Below are 8,045 nucleotides of genomic sequence, written 5' to 3' on the forward strand. Positions count from 1 at the left end.
TAAAATGATCTTTGAAAGATACACTATATCGTGAAAATATTAGTTAATAACGATTAACTGAAGATAACATGTATCATACCACTTCGATTTTCAATCCAGGAAAATCTAGAAAAAAGCAAAAAAAATGAATGGTTACTCTACTTAACGACCCGTTCGCTGTATCGTAAAGTGCGTCCAAACGATTCCATGACATAGGTAAAAGACTACCTTAATCGTACTTCAATAATCCAAAACTATAAAGCTAATCTTTCGTGTGTCTTAGGAAGAAGATAATGGAAATCGTTATTGTATAATACCGATTCATGCGGGTAATTTTTTTAAGGAAGAAGTCGTTACGTAACGATGAGCTTACCTCCCCCCCTCCCCTATGTCACAATTAGTAACGCTTGAGCTTACTCCCTCCCCCCCCCTAGGAACGTTACGTAATTAATGGATGCCCCCTTACTGTAGTTGAGTTATCCCTACCTGTCACCTAACCTTAACATAGATTGACTAATATATTTCCCGAATTCAGAACACAACATCTAGTTAAGAAGCTATCTCTCAATGCAGCGATTATAGAATTTCGCTAAACACAAATATTAATTGTACCAATTTTTTTGGAAAATTGAAAAATAAAATAGAGATACAATTATGAATTGCATGATCAATATCTTTGGTACTATCATTGACTTATTAAAACAACAGGATATAAACCATAATGCAAATTGCGATTCTGTTCTTCTAAAAGCTCATTGCTAATTTTGAACAACTTTTCAAAACAACCTTCCTCGATCTTTGATTTGGTTAAAATGAATGTCAATTTTTAAAACCCTGATATTATTTTCCTGGATGAGAAGGTTCTTGTTTATAAAAATCATACCATCTATCTTCTACATCCTAATTCCAATTTCAAACCTAATCAAGCTATAGTTCGAACTACAAAAAAAGTATTAAAACGAGAAAGAACTAGATTCAGATGGGTTGGGTAATTGAAGATGTTTCCCAATGTGTGATTCCTTAGGAATTCAAAATAAATACGCGGCTGCTCTGTAATTATATTAACAACTTGGATACCATAAAACAGAATTTCTAATTGTCTATCACTCCAACTTTTGTATTCATTTTGCATTATACAAACAATAAAATAAATAGAATGATTGATTTAATAATCGGACCATACTGCTAATGACAATGCTGATGATAATCCAGGAAAATAATATTGGAGATTTATAAATAGAGGTATAATTTATTTCATCAGAAACAGATTGAGGAAAGTTGCTCTGAGAAGTTGTTAAGAGTTCGAGATTTTAGAAGAATCTCGAACTCTTAACAACTTCTCAGAGCAACTTTCCTCAATCTGTTTCTGATGAAATAAATTATACCTCTATTTATAAATCTCCAATATTATTTTCCTGGATTATCATCTATCTTTTACTTCATTATTTGCATTTCACACCTTACCAAAAAATAGACAAATCTATCAAAAAGTATTGAAACGAAAAGGAAATATTCTTGACAGGAAACTGTCTAAGCAGCATCTTGATCCAATAAGCCTCTAGTTCTTGTAAAATGCTTGATTTAAGAATAAGCCTTCGAAATTCATAAACCGCAAATGCACACTTACTAGAGCATTGGGGGAGAAGAATACTATTACTTTATCTTGCCTAGTAGCACATTGAACATTGAATACCTAACCATGTGTTAACCAATTGTTAATATCTTCATCCAACTAATTCTTGTACAATTAAGTTGCCTATCTAATTTTGGCAGTTATTCATTTACAATATTGTCTATTCTAATCTAACTTGCGCATGATGGAAAAGTGGAAATATCAACATTTAAACTGCTAGTTGTGATATTTCCACTGCGCAACGCTGTTGTTGTCCAACGGAAGGGAGGGCAAGTGTTTCAACTCCCATTCACCTTATCAACATGGATCATCAAAGAAAAAGTATACGATATCGAACCTCATATCGAATAAGGCTACGTGCAACCGCCCTTTCAGGTTTATGTTAATTTGGAGTCTGTTTCCAAACCGTCAACTTCCATAAACACAGTAATGCACGCCGTCGCCGTGACCCATTACAGCTCTATGTGGTTTATCTATAGGTGAGGACAAGACTACCCTTGCACGAGTGTGAGAATCAGTTTTTTCAATGTTTTGATTGCTACGTCACAATCGTTCATGCACCGTCTCGACGTTGAAGTCGCCATTCATCGACGACATGCTACGTTCCATGTTATTTAAAAAATCACCATCAAAGTACCCTATTATTACCCTTTTTCTTCCTGACGCCCAGTACGGCGACGCTATGATTTCTGAATAATAAACAACTTTATTTGCGTCCCAAACATTCCTCCTAATAAGTTTCTATGGCTACACTTGGACGCCTAATACTTGACTCCGTGGTGGCGTCGCGTTACGTCACAATCGTTCATAAACAACTGTATAGATACAACGAACTAATACTAAAGTTTTTGGTTGTCCCCACCTATAGATAAACCACATAGATTACAGCCTAGGGTACGGATGTATTTGTTTATTCATTTGTTTATTCATGTAACTTAAGACAAAATCTTTTTAATTTGTTACATTTAGGGCTAGTTTTGATTTCAATTTCAACTACTTAACTACTACAAAAAGTTTCTGATGACTTTCATATCAACTCAACTATTTATATCCGATTGTTACATTATTTATGCAAATCTTACTAGTGAAGCTTTCTTGAACTCTGATTTCGTTTTGATGGATTTTAATTGGGTAGGAAGATTATTCCAAATTGAGATGCCTCTAACGAGGAACGAATTGTTATAATAGACGGAAACATGCGATGGGATAACGAAATTGATAGTTCTTGGGTTTCTCACAGGAACAAATAAGCTTTTTATATAATCTGGGCTTCCTCTAGTAAGTATTCTGTGGATAATAACGCAAGATCTATATTTATAAAAACTATCAAACGGACAACCGATTAGCATTTTTTGGAGGTAAGAAATGCTTGAAAACCTTGACAAGTTGTAAACATATCGAACGCATGAGTTCAGTGCTACACGAAGTCTGTTCATGGACCTAACAGAACAATTTGAATAAGCGAAATCTCCGTAAATAAACAAGCGGTACACGCTAGAAATTATTAAACCATTTACGATTCAAAAATAACCATTTTTGACCTTTTCCCGGGAAATGCCATTTTATGAGTTCTCCATGAGAACTCATAAAATGACTTTTCGGGGAGAAGTTCGAATATGGTTATTTTTCAACCGAATGAAATTTCTTCGGAGACGTTGAAAAATGGTTATTTTTCAACCTCAGCGCTATGTGGAATAAAAGCGTCATATAGGGTTATTTTTTCTTGTGTTTAATGTTTGGGATTTTCAAATGAAAAGAAAAGAGATTTTAGAAGTATTGAAGAAATTGCTTCTTATTTTAATTAAATTAAATTTTTGGAGGTTGGGCTGATGGGGAAATTTCACATAGTTTGGTGATTTTAATCTGTGATTTTCCTTTAAAGCTGCCGCCACACCTACAGGAAAATTTAAAGTTTCGCGTTGATGGTTTTCGACCATTTTTTCGGGAACATCTTTAATCCGATCTGACTGCAGCTTCTTTTACCATCTGAGACTGTCCAGTTGACTTGGCCTGAACCATTTTTTAGCTCTGCTAGCACCGTGTTTAGCTCAATTGCTGGCTTTTCTGCCACCTCACCGGTTCCCACTAACAGCATCCTCGATGAAAACTAGCCCCTCACAGCTTTCCGGATCTGTCCGAGGCAGATTTTCGACTGCTTTGATCAGCAAAAACTCACCATAAAAATCAGGCACTTTTGTTCCCAACCCAGAACGCGTCAGAAGAAACAGCCGCGATACTATGAACCATTTGTCTTGAATATTATCGCCTATGTGCGAGATTCCGATGAAATGTGAAGTCAAGTTTGAATGTGCTAAAAGTGAATTGAAGATTTTAAATTACAACTCAAAATTTAAATTTATTTACCAACCTTTTCCCAAATGATAAACCGGATTTTCTACTCGACCGTGTTTGGGTGTAGCTTCTTCATCCGGGTCTTCTCCGCCATCATTCGGGTTTTCATTATGTACGAATGAAAAGATGCCACATCCGGATGAATATTCTCGATACTCTTTAGCCGGAACCACTACCGGGAGCGTCATTCTAGGCTTCTTCATTACAATATTGAAGTGACTTCGACGATGAACCGGCAGATCTTTTCCCGTATTTATCGCGAACTGGAAGCGGAGCTCTCACTTGGCGCACTGAAATTAATTATATTTTTGTTAGTCATCACGTTTAAAATAAATTAAGGATTTTTTTCATTACCTTTTAGAAACTCCTTCATTCTTATTCGATTTTCAAAGACAGATATACTCGAAAACATATATTAATTTAAAAAAAAAATAAATTAATTAAAGAACGCGTTCGGCTGCACCAGCAAATACTTTCAAAATGGCGATTAAACATCAAGTTTTTCAACCATTTTCTGGTTATCACTCGAGAACTACTAATATGGTTGAATTTGAAACTAGAAAAATTATTGAAAAATAACCATATTGGCAGTTTTCAAACGAAGGCTAAAAATGGTTATTTTTGAAGCATAAATGGTTAAATGGAAATAAGCGTGTATATATAGGTTTTGAATAGTTTTAACTTAGTGTCAATGTCAAGGTGTCTTGTGGTAAGGTTCAACGTTTTCAATGAACCATAGATTTTGCAACATTGTCTATTAACCTGCATGCTCCATGATAATTCACGGTCAAAAATTACACCAAGGCTTTCAGCATGATCTGTAAAAGCAATTTCCGAATTTGCCAAGAATAGTGATGGAACTTCGATAATCCTATTTGATCTGCTAAATAATAATGCTTTGGTTTTAACTGGGTTAATAGGCAAAAGATTCAGAAGGGACCATTCATTAATTTTTCGTAAGTCATAATTTATTTTGTCACTAACAACGTTCGATGGCAACGATTTTTCAGAACAGAAATAGATTTGCACATCGTCTGCAAACATCTGAATGCTACAGTTTTTTAAGACTGACGGTAAGTCGTTATTAAAAATGGAAAATCGGACCCAGAATTGATCCTTGAGGAACGCCGGATTCAATAGGTGTCAAACTCGAATAAACTGCCTGCGAACGTCCTTAGAGGTATGATTTTATCATTTCTGCTGCAGGTCTAGAAAATGAAAAATTCGTTATCAGTTTTTCAACAAGCTTTTTATGAGACACCCTATCAAAGGCTTTAGCAAAGTCTATGAGCAGAAGAGTGACTAGTTCTTTTTTATCAAGGGTTAAGGCAATATCATTATGGACTTTCATAAGGGTAGATTCAGTGCTATGATTAGCTCTAAATCCAGATTGATAACTACTTAGTAGATTATGTTGATTGATAAAGTCTGAAATTTGGTTCTTTACTAATTTTTCGAATATTTTTGAAACCGAACTCAGTAAGCTAATTGGTCGTAAATTAGTAATACTATGATTGTTGGATTTTTTTGGAATTGGTATAACCTTTACTTTTTTCCACTGGTAAGGAAATTTTGATGTATTGAGAATGGTATTAAAAAGGTGATTTAAAACCGGAAGTAAACAAGGAAGAACTATTTTTACAAGTTTTATTACTTACTGTCAAAGTCAGAGAACCTGGTGGTCTAATAACCTTGGGCAAACCTGCTTGCAACGAGTTTTTTTTTATTTACGACACTTTACCATCCCTGTGGCATTCGTGTCTGCATAATTTATATTTTCCAGAGTTTCATAGATTTTGCATTTTTTTCAAAAAATCTAAGAGGGGCTTTTCACGTGATTCTTCATTTTTTAAAACATCGAAAACAGATCCTTGTATATTGTGTTCCTCTCGGGCCTCCTTGTATCCATAGCAATCCGTCAGAATATGTTGAACAGTGGTCTGTATACCGCAGAATTGGCAAACTGGTGCAGGGCTTCTGTCAAACAAGTATGCGTGTGTTAGCCTAGTGTGTCCTATGCGGAGTCTTGTGAGAACTCGCTGGTCTGAAGGACATTTACGGTCTTTATATCTCGAGGGCGTGTATTTATGTTGTCTGAAGAATGATTGGTTTGCGTGCCATCGGTGTTCCCATGTTCTCCACATACTTCTTTTTATGAACCTTATAGCGTCTTAATTGCGCTGGGACTCGAGAGTCAGAAAAAGTTGAGTTGTTGCGTGCAGCATTTGCGCATTTGTCCGCTTCTTCGTTGCCTGGTATACCAGCATGTCCTGGTACCCACGTGAAAGTAATGTAGTGATTACGGGTATAATTCTCCATCGACTGAATCCATGGATGTCGCGAACTTTTCGAAGCGGGCGTCCAAACAGCTAGCTGAGTCAGTTAAAATAAGAGTGCAACAATTTCGGTTGATTTCCTGAACAGCAACATTTAATGCATACGCTTCCGCTGAGAAAATGCTACATTCGCTAGGTAGAGTGCAGCTTATTTTTCTTGGCGGTATGTAGATCCCTGTTCCAGTTTCGTTGGCATTCTTTGAACCGTCAGAATAGACTTGCTTGTGTCTCGAATACTTGTTTACAATGAACTCGTTGAACTTCGGAAGTACGGTTGTTTGATTGCTGCCTGCTTTTATAATTTTCCTCATAGTGTTGTCTATATTTGGCGGTTCATCATACCATGAACGCTCCGTTAATCTTGCTACTGGATAGATGTTAGATACCACTGCGTTGGTGGTTAATTGAAAAATATACTTGGATCTTTCGGTTGTTGATGTGCAGCGATCGATGCCTTTCTCAACCATACGGATTCCCAGCTGTGCTAATTTTTGGATTATTAGCAACCGAAATGGTAGAGCGCCAGATTCTGCCAACAGAGATTCGACGGGGCTTAAACGGAAAGCACCAGAAGACAGTCTAATAACTTCGTTGTAAGTAGGGCAGAGGATTTCGTCCATTAAATCCATGCTGCAGCTGGTAAGTCCAACTCCATACATCAACTTGGATGTTATGAGTGCGTTGCCAACTTGTAGGACAGTTTTTCGGTGGCTTCTTTTGAGTTTATATCCGAGTATTTTCAGAAGTCGGATACGGTTTGAGCAACTTCGCTTGATACATGCAAAGTGTTCACGGAATTGCATTTTGGAATCCAGAAGCACGCCCAAAATTTTCATTTTTCTCACTTGGGGTATGGGTTCATTATTCAGTTTGATGGGTCTACCGCGCTTTCGGTGTTTTATTTTGCCCATGTGCATTAGCATGGATTTAGGAGCCGATATTTTAAACCCTACACTTTTTGTCCAATTGGTGAAAGCGTTGACAGCTGCCCTCAGCTGTTGGCGAATTGTTGTCTTGTTTTCTCCCTTGGCAATCAGAAGTACGTCGTCTGCATATAGAAGAATTTCAACGTTCCTGGGGATCACTTCGAAAAGTGGTTGCATAGCAACTAGAAACAGCGTGACAGATAGCGTCGAGTTCCACATGCTCTGAGTCATTAATCTTTATGAGTGTCTCAAGCTGTGCTCGATGTGTGTCAACTCCTTGGCCAGCCCGAAAAGCATGTTGACGGCGGTCTAATCGGCTGGTGTCTTCAAGTTCAGTGATCAGACGTCGATTGATCATGCGCTCAAACAACTTCCCCATGCAACTCAAGAGCGTTATAGGCCTATATCCATCTGGTGAACTACGATTCCCGTCAGGCTTAGGGATGGGGATGACAATGCCTTGGCGCCAGGATATTGGAAAATTACCCGAAATCCAGATCTGGTTGTAGAGCTCCCAGAGTGTACGTTTGGCTGACAACGACAATTTTTGGAGAAGAGGATAGCCGATGTTGTCCTGACCAGAAGAATTACCTCCTCGTCGATCTAACGCCCAGAGTAATTCTTTCATTGAGAATTCTCTGTTGCATTTTTCCTCCAGGTGTGGCTGGTTAGTAATCGTGGACATGGGTTGGATCTGGAGCCTTTTAGGACAGCTAGAGTTCGAAAACCGTGTCTCATATTCATCTGCTAGCGCATTGCAGACAGTGTAACCGTCGCTGACGGTTCACGTGATTCCATACGTCAGAAGATGGAGTTTCC

This window comes from Uranotaenia lowii, chromosome 1 (assembly GCF_029784155.1).
Source record: "Uranotaenia lowii strain MFRU-FL chromosome 1, ASM2978415v1, whole genome shotgun sequence".
NCBI classification, from domain to species: Eukaryota; Metazoa; Arthropoda; class Insecta; order Diptera; family Culicidae; genus Uranotaenia; species Uranotaenia lowii.